The sequence below is a fragment of the Ranitomeya imitator genome, chromosome 1 (genome assembly GCF_032444005.1).
Source record: "Ranitomeya imitator isolate aRanImi1 chromosome 1, aRanImi1.pri, whole genome shotgun sequence".
Lineage (NCBI taxonomy): Eukaryota > Metazoa > Chordata > Amphibia > Anura > Dendrobatidae > Ranitomeya > Ranitomeya imitator.
In genome coordinates, this window is record NC_091282.1 from 482,912,072 (window position 1) to 482,924,201 (window position 12,130).

Here is a 12,130-nt window from a genome sequence, read left to right on the forward strand (position 1 = left end):
TACCCCCATCGTCTCACATTCACCTCACAGTAACATACCTGAATTTAGTAAAGCTAATAAGTTCCATCCCCACTTACTGATGAAGTTTGCAGGCAGGACCAGGAAGTGTCTGTGTCAGTGAAATGGCACTAGGATCCAGCGTGCACACTGCACAGAGTCAAGATTCAGAGCTGCAGCCCAGGAAAAGACAGGCAATACCATTCACTGCAGGAGGGAGACTCTGCAGCCGGCCACTGTGCTAGCAGCGTGTAGAGTCTCCATCAGACGGGAGCAGACATACTGCTTTGCTCCTATGCTGTGATCTGCCTCCTCACAGAAGTGGGCTCGCCCTGGCTCCCAGTGGGCCCCTTCATGTGACAGGGCCCGGGGCGACGGCCCCCTCTGCCCCCCCAGTAGCTACGCTACTGGGTGGTAATATGTGGTCTTGACATGGTGCGGTGGTATTTGTTCCTTGTGTGTGATATTATTCGATCCCTGTGGTGGTAATATGTGGTCTGGTCATGGTGCGGTGGTATTTGTTCCTTGTATGTGATATTATTCGATCACTGTGGTTGTAATTTGTGGTCTGGTCACGGTGCGGTGGTATTTGTTCCTTGTATGTGATATTATTGGTCAAAATATACCTAAATTGTATTGCAGATTTTAACAAATATTTAATAGGTTACAGTAGAGTAGGTCCCGGCCATTCTTCTGGAATAATCTGGTTTGGGTATATCATGACCCCCGTCACATGACCCCCGTCACATGACCGGGGGGGCCCACAGTGTCTGAACAGCCCGGGGCCCTGGCTACCCTTAATCCACCCCTGGTCCTAATGACAGGGGCAGTGTCAGTATTTGATAAAATTTCATTCGGATAACCCCGTTGTTGAAATTTATGTGCCATCTCATCCATACGTATGGATCGTTTTGAAGTGTCCGATACAATTCGTGCGACTCTCTTAAATTGAGATTTAGGTAAAGATCTTTTAACATGTTTAGGGTGACAGCTAGTATAAAACAACAAACTATTTTTATCCATTGGTTTAGTATACATATCAATGTCTAAGGTTCCGTTTTCCCCAAAGCCATTAGGTACCGAGATGAGATCCTCAGACCCCTTGTGAGACCATATGCTGGTGCGGTTGGCCCTGGGATCCTCCTAATGCAGGACAATGCCAGACCTCATGTGGCTGGAGTGTCAGCAGTTCTTGCAAGATAAAGGCATTGAAGCTATGGACTGGCCTGCCCGTTTCCCAGACCTGAATCTGAACACATCTGGGACATCATGTCTCGCACCATCCACCAATGTCATGTTGCACCACAGACTGACCAGGAGTTGGCGGATGCTTTAGTCCAGGTCTGGGAGGAGATCCCTCAGGAGACCATCTGCCACCTCATCAGGAGCATGCCCAGGTGTTGTAGAGAGTCATACAGGCACATGGAGGCCACACACTACTGAGCATCATTTCCTTGTCATGAGGGATTTCCACTGAAGTTGGATCAGCCTGTAACTTCATTTTCCACTTTGATATTGAGCTTCATTCCAACTCCAGACCTCCGTGGGATATTAGTTGTGATTTACGTTGATAATTTTTAGGTTTTATTATTCTCAACACATTCCACTATGTAATGAATAAAGATTTACAACTGGAATATTTCATTCAGTGATATCTAGGATGTGGGATTTTAGTGTTCCCTTTATTTTTTTGAGCAGTGTACAGTATATAAAAAACAGATAGAAAAAGGCAAACCCAACTGCATAATATTAAAATTAATAAGTACTGTAATAATTATAGAATATTCCTCAAGTGCAAAAACAAAAAAACAACAATGTATGCAATATGTAAGCAAATTAATTAGAAAAAATGTGCCAATGTTAATAATCACTTAAAAGTGCATGTGCTAATATAAAACACAATTAAATGTGATTGGTTAGATTTAGAAGGTTTAGTGCCATAGAGAGCTTGATGTCGAGTTGTGTGTTTGGCACGATTGTAAGCCTTTGTATTAGAACGTCGGATGTACCTGCGCTCAAGTAACCTCTGCTTTAAATTAGAAATCTCTGGCAGGAGTAGTCTGTGACAGCTGGCAGAGGTCGATGTTGGACATCACAGGAAGGTGTTTAGGAAACCTGTAAGTTCTTAGGCTCATAAGAAAAAAACAGTCACGGATAACTACTTTAACTTTTGACATATAACTAATTTCGTAGTTAATAGATTTTGTTCTCTTATTTCTCGTGTCATGTCGAAAACCATTCATGTATGGCATTCTACTATGGCACACAGATTATATCAGAACTATTGTCGCCATCTTGTGGTGGGTTGTGTTATTACACAATGAATACAATATCTTTAGTATTAAATCAATGTCATAAAATCAAACTTTCGGTTATCAAATAGCCAATTCAGTTAAAGAGGATCATTATCCAAAACTACAATACATTGTGAAGTTAAGATATTTAATGCTCAAGTTAGTCTGAAAATAAAAAAAATGGGCATCATGTATAGAGAGCAATGTATGCTGCACAGAGGCGCACACCAGTGATAAGATGAATAAATGAATTTGGGGCATCTAACGCCTGAACACCCTCATTAAGACCAACGCACGAAACCCCAGTAATAATGAATCAGGTACAAAGTGTCTAGCGCATAACTAGCGCTTATTGGGAACCATTATAGGGCATGAAATCATAATAATAATAATAATAATGCACACTGAACAACGAGACCCTCGCACCCACTTATGTGGGTCCAGCAATCCGGGCTACTACAAACGTACGTTAGGCAATGTATCCCAGTATTATGAATTTATTATCAGATCCGCACTGGTTAATATGGATTATGCTTCATAGGCACGTGGAATATACTGGATCTTAATATCATTAATATTGTTGGTATTTCCCTTATCGAACAAACATTATTCTTTTTATGTTTAATAGTGCATATATTTCAATTATTTTGAGATTACCTTGCGTATTTAACCCTGTCATAGGCAGTTTTGTCCTTTTTGACAGCCCATCGTTTTTTTTTATAGGGGGGGCTATTTTATTTCTGAACGAGTTACGCTTGTCAGGGGAACCTCTTTGGTGTACATGTAGCGTATTAGCAAACTTTTACTAACTCTTTATGGGGAGGAATATAGTCAAAACAGTATAAGTCTGCAGTTTTTTTTGCATTTCAAATGATATGCTAATCAATGTGGCACCAATAAACTGTGATCTTTAGACCACGTTCACACTAGCAGTATTTGGTCAATATTTTACCTCAGTATTTGTAACCCAGAAGCATTTTTGCTGTGTTTTTTCAGTTTTTTTCACCCACTGACTTGAATGGCTCTTGAAAAAATGCATCAAAAACACTGTTAGGACTGGCGGAATGCACCAAATATAAATACAGTTAGGTCCATATATATTTGGACAGAGACAACATTTTTCTAATTTTGGTTATAGACATTACCATAATGAATTTTAAACAAAACAATTCAGATGCAGTTGAAGTTCAGACTTTCAGCTTTCATTTGAGGGTATCCACATTAAAATTGGATGAAGGGATTAGGAGTTTCAGCTCCTTAACATGTGCCACCCTGTTTTTAAAGGGACCAAAAGTAATTGGACAATTGACTCCAAAGCTATTTCATGGACAGGTGTGGGCAATCCCCTCGTTATGTCATTTTCAATTAAGCAGATAAAAGGTCTGGAGTTGATTTGATGTGTGGTTCTTGCATTTGGAAGGTTTTGCTGTGAAGTAAACATGCAGTCAGAGGAGCTCTCCATGCAGGTGAAACAAGTCATCCTTAAGCTGCGAAAACAGAAAAAACCCATCTGAGAAATTGCTACAATATTAGGAGTGGCAAAATCTACAGTTTGGTACATCCCGAGAAAGAAAGAAAGCACTGGTGAACTCATCAATGCAAAAAGACCTTGGGCGCCCACGGAAGACAACAGTGGTGGATGATCGCAGAATAATCTCCATGGTGAAGAGAAACCCCTTCACATCAGCCAACCAAGTGAACAACACTCTCCAGGAGGTAGGCGTATCAATATCCAAATCTATCATAAAGAGAAAACTGCATGAAAATAAATACAGAGGGTTCACTGCACGGTGCAAGCCACTCATAAGCATCAAGAATAAAAAGGCTAGACTGGACTTTGATAAAAAAACATCTAAAAAAGCCAGCACAGTTCTGGAAGAACATTCTTTGTACAGAACGGTAATTCAATTGCCGGCTTTTCCTATCTCCTTATCAAACCCGACAGGATATGAGACATGGTTTACATACAGTAAACCATTTCATACCCTTTTTTTTTGCATATTCCTCACTAATAATGTTAGTAGAGTGTGTGTGCAAAATTTGGGGGCTCTAGCTGTTAAAATAAAGGGTTAAATCACGGAAAAAACTGGCTCATATATACTGGTTCATAAAGTCATATGAACTCGAGCGTGGGAATTTTTATGAATATTTTCTCACGCTCGAGTTCATATGAGTATATGCTAGCAGGGGGGGCAGCACCGCAAGTCTACGATGCTACGTTCCTCTGTTTTCCATTCATTCCCCAGATTTTACAGCCAGGGGCATAGCTGCATTAGCAGGCTCCTGGTTGTAAAAATATTTAACCCCTTCAGATGGATTTACAATGTGGGACGTGACTGAGCGCTGGAAAGGTATGGGATAATGTTGCTTTTTTCTTTTACAGAACGAGGGTCTTCAGGTGGATTAAGTGTATAATAAAGATTTTACAACTCTATGTGTGTATTTATTTCAATAAAATACTTTATTCTTAATGTGTGTGTATTATTAACCCTTTAATATTATTGGATTAATAATGGATAGGTGTCTCATTGACACCTCTCCATTATTAACCAGGCTTAATGTCACCTTACAATAGCAAGGTGACATTAACCCTTTATTACCCCGTATCCCACTGCAACTCGCGAGTGGGAAGAGAAAGGCTAAGTGCCAGAATAGGCGCATCTTACAGATGTGCCTTTTCTGGGGTGGCTGGGGGCAGATGATTTTAGCCGGGGGGGGGCAATAACCATGGTCCCTCTCTAGGCTATTAATATCTGCCCTCAGTCACTGGCTTTCCCACTCTGGTGGAGAAAATTGCGCGGGAGCCCACGCCAGTTTTTTCCGCGATTTAACCCTTTATTTTAACGGTTAGAGCCCCCAAATTTTGCACACACACTCTACTAGCAGAGGGTGGTTATAAATGGTATAGTCTCTAACTGGGTCGCTGTGACCAGTGGGGTACCGCAGGGGTCGGTATTGGGACCTGTTCTCTTCAACATATTCATTAATGATCTGGTAGAAGGTTTACACAGTAAAATATCGATATTTGCAGATGATACAAAACTATGTAAAGCAGTTAATACAAGAGAAGATAGTATTCTGCTACAGATGGATCTGGATAAGTTGGAAACTTGGGCTGAAAGGTGGCAGATGAGGTTTAACAATGATAAATGTAAGGTTATACACATGGGAAGAAGGAATCAATGTCACCATTACACACTGAATGGGAAACCACTGGGTAAATCTGACAGGGAGAAGGACTTGGGGATCCTAGTTAATGATAAACTTACCTGGAGCAGCCAGTGCCAGGCAGCAGCTGCCAAGGCAAACAGGATCATGGGGTGCATTAAGAGAGGTCTGGATACACATGATGAGAGCATTATACTGCCTCTGTACAAATCCCTAGTTAGACCGCACATGGAGTACTGTGTCCAGTTTTGGGCACCGGTGCTCAGGAAGGATATAATGGAACTAGAGAGAGTACAAAGGAGGGCAACAAAATTAATAAAGGGGATGGGAGAACTACAATACCCAGATAGATTAGCGAAATTAGGATTATTTAGTCTAGAAAAAAGACGACTGAGGGGCGATCTAATAACCATGTATAAGTATATAAGGGGACAATACAAATATCTCGCTGAGGATCTGTTTATACCAAGGAAGGTGACGGGCACAAGGGGGCATTCTTTGCGTCTGGAGGAGAGAAGGTTTTTCCACCAACATAGAAGAGGATTCTTTACTATTAGGGCAGTGAGAATCTGGAATTGCTTGCCTGAGGAGGTGGTGATGGCGAACTCAGTCGGGGGGTTCAAGAGAGGCCTGGATGTCTTCCTGGAGCAGAACAATATTGTATCATACAATTAGGTTCTGTAGAAGGACGTAGATCTGGGGATTTATTATGATGGAATATAGGCTGAACTGGATGGACAAATGTCTTTTTTCGGCCTTACTAACTATGTTACTATGTTACTAACATTATTAGTGAGGAATATGAGGAATATGCAAAAAAAAAGGGATATGAAATGATTTACTGTACGTAAACCAAGTCTCATATCCTGTCGGGTTTGATAAGGAGATAGCAAAAGCCGGTAATTTAATTATCGGCTTTTATGCTATCTAGCACTGTATGAATTATAAATATATATATATATATATATATATATATGTCTCACTGACATATATATAGACTGTATATACTGTATATTTTCAGGAATATTGGAGCCCATGGTTCCATTCTATGTCCATTTTCCAAGGTTGCGAGAAAAAAACGCAGTACGGATGCCATACGGATTACATACGGAGGATGACATGCGTAAAATATGCAGCCACACCCTGCCTACGGATGACATATGGATCACTGTTTTGGGTTAATTTCTGCGTATTACGCCTGTAAAAAATGGACCGTATTTCCCTACGCCGAGTGTGACGCCGGCCTTAGTCTTATGGGGCTGTGGACATATACAATTTATTTCCTCGGAAAGATACTTCCGAGGAAAAAAAATGCATGCCCAAATTTGATCCGATATTTGAATCACACTCAGCCATGCAAGTCCATGAGTGCTTAGCAAATATCAGACTGTACTTGGATGACATCTGACTTCAGTCCCATTTCCGCACACTCGCATAATGGAGAATGAAGAGAATTTTTTTTCTCCATCTTGTCCTTATCCAAGATAATTGGAGTACACTATGCTTCTACGCTGATCAAACTCTGATCAGAGTGTCAATTGCACAATTGGCCCTATTCTCTCAGATAGAATTTGGCCCCCATTCAGAATGGCCCCACAAATCCCACACAGTTTGATGACTCCACAGCCCCCCACAGTTCAATGAAATCCATAGCCCCCACAGAGTATGATGGCCACCACAGCCCCCCCACAATATGATGTCCACCATAGCACCTCATACAGTAGGATGCACCCAATCCCCATACATAGTGACGGTCCCCCACAGCACCTCACACAGTTAGATAGTCCCTTACATAGCCCCTCATACAGTATGATGTTTCCCCACAGGTCCCACACATAGTATGATGGTCCCCCACAGTACCTACCCCACACACAGTATAATGGTCACCTCCACAAAGTTTGAAGGTCCCCCCACATTCCATGCCACTTAGTATGAAGGCCCTCCCATAGCCCCATCTGCACATTATGATGATTCTCTTACAGCTCTTCCACACACACACAGTATGATGGTCCCACTACAGCACTCCCAAAGAGTATGATGGTGACCATCAGACTTCCTTTAAAGCCGCCTACACAGTATGATGGTCCCCATATACATTTCAACAGTTTCATCTTGCAAAAGTTGCTCCAATCAGGCTCTCTCCATCAGTCTAAAAATCACCAATCTTCATTTAAATAACTGATGCGCACATGGATTATATTCAAATTCTTCTTAATAAAGTATTCAATAATGTCCATTACAACAGAATGACATCATATAGTGCAGACAAATAATCACCCACGTGTATTTCCAAGGAATTTTTCATATTCTACAAGAATTTGCAGAGTTTGCGGAGATGCTGAAGTGAGTATAAATTACCTCAGCTGTTATGAGGTTTAGGGGCACAACCGTTTTTCTAGCTTATGGTTTCCTAGTTCATTATGGGATGAAATCATAAAAACCATGTAATCTCTGTCAACAATACAAATATTCCAAATAACGATAAACTAACAATATACATTGTAAGATTGCCGCCGGACAGATCCTTGAGGTGAGATATGCATCATCGACATTGGTAGCTTCGGTGACGTAAGATAAGGAAAGTATGCTCCAGCACGTATAGTGCTGAGAGAGTTAATCGGGCATATCAGGGCCAGGTTTTGTGAGCTGTCAAAAGAGATGGGTGGCAATGACTGCTCACATATCCTTACCCCGAGGGCATGGCTTGGCAGATAAAATGAAGACCAAGTGTCTCAATCAGTATCTGGGTCTGGAGATGTGAGGATCTCATGTGTGTGTTGTTCAGAGATAGAAGGTGGGATGCAGTTGGGGAGGTGGGGCTGTTGAAGTCTCCCAGGATAAGGGTTGGCAATTCTGAGGACATGAAGTATAGTAGCAAGGCAGAAAAGTGGTCAAGGAAGTGGTTGGGTGAGCCTGGAGGCTGATATATGACCGCTACTTTAAGGGAGAGGGGATGGAAGACTCTGATGGTGTGAACCTCAAAAGAAGAATGGCGTCCAATCAGCCTGCATTTATTTTTTAAAAATATTGTGCTGCAACGAGGAGTGTGGAGTTATCATGGAGTTAGTAATGATCGTAGGGTGGTATATAGACATATTTCCATTGGAGCTATATATTCTGAAAGCTAATGGCTGTCACAGTCCCCCAATACCTGTTGCCGAGTTGCCACTACTTCTCTAAGAAAGATGTGCCTGCACTACACAAGCATGTCGCAGACAACATCATCCATTCCATGAAACAATCTATGTGTGACAGGGTGCATTTCAACACTGACACCTGAACGAGCAAGCATGGATAGGGATGTTACATCTCGCTAACTGGCCACTGGGTGACACTGGTGACTGTGGGGCAGGCAGGGAAGGGGCTGCTCCACAAGTCTTGGAATCCCCAAGGCTTGCAGGGCACTTTGGAATGGAGAATTAAACCACTATACACCATAAGAAGGAGAACTAAACTATTGACAACAGGACTTAGTGAAATAAAATACTACATACGAAAGGTTGGCTAACTAAACTACTTCACAGCGTAAGATGGAGAATTAAATTACTAGACAACAGGGTTTGGAGAACTAAACTCCTAAACAGCTTGTGTTGGAGAACTAAACTACTATACACTAGAGGATGGAGAACTAAAGCACTAGACACCAAGGTGTCACTAGACAACAAGTCTTTGAATCACCAGGGCTTGCGGGACAAACCTCTGTGTGTAACACTTCGTTCAGTGCTTTTGCCTCCTTCACCTCTTCCTGAGACCTGTATAACATAGAAGATATGCTCAAAACAATTTCAAACTGAGATCTCCCCTACTGTATAACATTAGTAACAGAAGAAAGTATTTTTTTTACTGTGGATGAGGCCTGTATACAATATAATATATGCTCCAAACAATTTTAAACTCAGATCTAGCCTGGTGTATCAAAGTTTGTCACAGAAAACATTTTTTTTACTCTGCATGAGCTCTGCACACAGCTGAATTTCACCATCACAAAAAAAAATCAAGGTGGGATATGGCATGCTGTATCATGTTTGTAACAGAAAAAATGTTTTTTTTTTACTCTGCACACAGATGAATTTCACCGCTAAAAAATAAAAAGGTGGAATATGTCATGCTGTACTACGTTTGTAACAGAAAAAAATACTTTTTTCTACTCTGCAACAGTTATGCACACAGATGAATTTCACCGTCACTAAATGACAAGGTGACATATGCCTTGCTAAATCACAATGGCAACTGAAAAAAATAGGATTTTTACTCTGCAACAGCTCCGCACAAAGATGAAATTCAGCGGCACTAAATTACAAGGTGACATATGCCTTGCTGAATCACGTTAGCAACTGAAAAAAATGTTTTTTAAACGTCTACTCGTTCATGGAGCATAATAGAAGCAGTGCACAACACAATTCTATGAAATGTGCCTTTCTGTCTTTATCTATGGACCTCACTAATGGCACAAGAAAAAAAATTTGCTGGAAAGTCAATTTCACAGCCACACAGGACACTAGCTATTTAAACTATCTGACTTAGAAACAACTGCCTAGCTAACTAGCTAAAATCTCTCAGCATCCAGGACCACAAGCAGTGTCAGGGGTAGCCTCTCTGCACTGTTATACTGACAAAGTGACACTAAAACAAGATGTTCACTCTTTATATAGAGAGGGACATGTGATTTCAGCAGCCAACATCACAAGCCCTTCTGTCTGAACATTGTAGACGGTTCTTGTGCCCTGATTGGCTAGTCGCAATTTGCGTGCATAAAGTTAGAAAAAAAAGCACGTGACTTCTCTGAGCTCTTTCCACCCCCTCCCCTCATCAAACACATGGCCCCCGCTTATCATACAGCACCACTATCCTAGCCAAAGTGCTAAAAAATACCGTAGTGGCAATGCAATTATTTTCCTGCACTTTTTACCGAAAGGTACCAATTTTTTCCAATTTTAAGATGAAATGCTCGTGTTTCCAATCACGAATCCGAATGTGTCATATTTGTGCCGAATTTATGATTGGCGATCGTTTTCCAAACATGTTTGCTTATTTCTAATTATTATAACCTCACTGTAATTAATTCAATATCTATTCATACTCAGGGGCATACTCTCCCTGTTGATATCTCAAAATCCTTCCCCTACCTTCCAGCGGAGGTTGGCACCCTAGGAGACACAAATTGGTGCCCCGGCTCCACAGTGGATCACCCTCACTATCTCTGGTTCAGCCTTTAACATGTGGGATGATATAAGTATGTTTCAATACACTTAACCTTGGATTAAAGAGATCCCATCATATATATGTAGATCCTCAATAGTAATAATGAGAACAAACGGAGAGGAGAGCACGCGTTTATAAGACAAAAAGGAGAGGGAGGACAGATTTGTATCACAGCCTTAATATCACAATTTCGTTTTCAAATCCTACTATATAATTGTCTAAGGGTCACTTCCGTCTGTCTTTCTGTCACGGATATTCATTGGTCGCGGCCTCTGTCTGTCATGGAATCCAAGTCGCTGATCGGTCATGGCAAAACGCCCACGACCATTGCCACAACAAATCAGCGACGGCCACAGTCCGGCAGCAATATGGCCGCTCTTTCCTCCCCGCAGTCAGTGCCCGCTCCATACTCCCCTCCAGTCATCGAGTCAGCTCTCACACAGGGTTAATGCCAGCGTTACCGGAGCGCGGTGTAACACACTCCGGTTATGCATCTATTAACCCTGTGTGACCAAGTTTTTACTATTGATGCTACATATGCAGTATCAATAGTAAAACGATCTAATGTTACAAATAATAATAATTAAAAAAAACACGTTATTCTCACTCTCCGACGTCGCGTCCTGTCCGCCGGCAGGTTCCGGTGCTAAGGATGCTATGGGAGAAGGACCTGCCATGACGTCACGGTCATGTGCCCGCGACGTCATCACAGGTCATGCGCGCCTGCGCGAGAAGGACCTGCCATGACGTCACGGTCATGTGACCACGACATCATCACAGGTCCTGCGCTCATAGTCATACCAACCCTGGCACCGGAAGCTGCCGCGTGCACCATACACAGGAGCCAGGACTAAGGTGAGTATATGTTTATTTTGTATTTTATGTCACTAGCCAATGTACTACATTACTGGGCAATATACTATGTGGCGGACCAATATATTACATACTACGTGGCTGTTAAATATACTACATGGCTGGGCAATATACTACGTGACTGGGCAATATACTACGTAGCTGACAATATACTATGTTACTGGGCAATATACTACGTGACTGGGCAATATACTACATGGCTGGGCAATATACTACATGGACATGCATATTCAAGAATACTCGATGCGTTAGAATCGGGCCACCATCTAGTTAATATATAATAATAAATTGACTGATAATTCATGCACAGAAAAAAAGGAATGATATGAACAGCCTTAATTTAGTGTTATCACTTATCTCAAGCATTGATAGAATAGATGCTCCTGCCTCTAAGCCAGTGTTTCTCAACTCCAGTCCTTAAGACCCCACAACAGGTCATGTTTTCAGGATTTCCTTAGTATTGCATAGGCGATGGAATTAATGCTTGAGCAGGTGATGAAATTATCACCTATGCAATACTAAGGAAATCCTGAAAACATGACCTGTTGTGGGGTCTTGAGGACTGGAGTTGAGAAACACTGCTCTAAGCATTTCCC